Consider the following 1,483-nt stretch of genomic DNA (forward strand, 5'->3'; position numbering starts at 1 on the left):
TTCGGTGTGAGTAGTTTGACCCATCACATAGAGGCACAAAGGTGGACCATTAAAATAATATAATTGAAGTTAAGCACAACAGGAAATACAAAAGTTATGATCCTTTCATTTTTGCACAAAATGCTAAACAAGTGTATTACGCTCCATATCCATTGCATAGAGACAAAGCTGATTGGTGGGTTGATATAAAAAGTAAGCATGTGGGAAAAATTGAAATTGACAATGTCTTAGATGTGGCATATCAAAATGATGTTGCAATTGTTCATCAACAAGTTGATATTGAATTGAAAACCACACTACAACATCCTTAACACATATTAGAACAAGTATCTGATGATGAGATACTGAATGTTGAGAAAGAAATATCAGAGAATGAGAAAAATGAATCATTTGATGATGAAGAATGGGACGATAATGAAAATGAAACAACTGAGGAGGAAGAATGGGAGAATGATGGAATTGAAACAAGCGAGGAGGAATAGTAGTAGAATGAAAGCTAGTATATGTAAGTTAATTTATTTTGCTAATTTTATTTAATTTATGATTTTTATATATTATACATGTAAATTTGCATACAGATGTTATCAGGTGGTGACGGTGATAGACATTGCGAACATTTTAGAGTTAGCCAGACCAATAAGGCTGAAAAGAAGAAGTCAGATAGGAGACCCACAGATCCTGAGGATATTCCAGGATCTATTTATTCTGCGCCAGAACGTATCAGTCATGATACTCATTTATTTGTTGTTCCGTTTGGTACGGCGGATCCTCGACAATATTGTCCTAATTATCATCGACCAGTCGGTGTTTCCTCTATTCACAGGGATTGCCTCCACGTCACTACGAGGACCTACCTTTATAGGTTATTCGTCGACCACGAACCTTATCAGTAGGTAGGATATCGGATGGTACTCCATCTCCCATACGTGCATCTCCTCAGTTATCTATCATGAGGATTGGAGATTCTAGTAGCGAGCAGTTGGATGCTATGGCCGGTACGCCTCCATTGACTTAGCATTTTGTGCATCCTAGTGTATCACCTTCATCTACAGCTGCACCTAGTGCTACACCAGATGTTGCGATGCCTGCTCTAGCTCCTGGCCAGAAGGACAGACTTGGTAGAGTTATGATTGAGCTGGATGGATCATCGTAAGTTTGTTTTGTTATCTATTGTTAGTTTATTTTATTTATTTCTTATACTTTAATATATTATTCATGAACTAACATATTTATTATGTGTTTTGCAGGTGGCATCCTGCAAAAGATGCTGCCCGGGCTTTAAAAGACTGTGTTAGAAGACTTTACACACATGCTTATCACTTTTGGAGCGAGATTCTAAACAGTATACGTCAGGCGATATTTAATGAATTTAAGGTATATATTTTTTAGTTAAGTTTAATAATTTTAGTATACTTTACTTTTTTTTACTATTGATCTAATTAACACTATTCAATTTTTTTCAGACTATGTGTACTTAGGAGTC

Source organism: Solanum verrucosum, unplaced genomic scaffold (genome assembly GCF_900185275.1).
Source record: "Solanum verrucosum unplaced genomic scaffold, falcon-dt-bn FXZP01000104.1, whole genome shotgun sequence".
Lineage (NCBI taxonomy): Eukaryota > Viridiplantae > Streptophyta > Magnoliopsida > Solanales > Solanaceae > Solanum > Solanum verrucosum.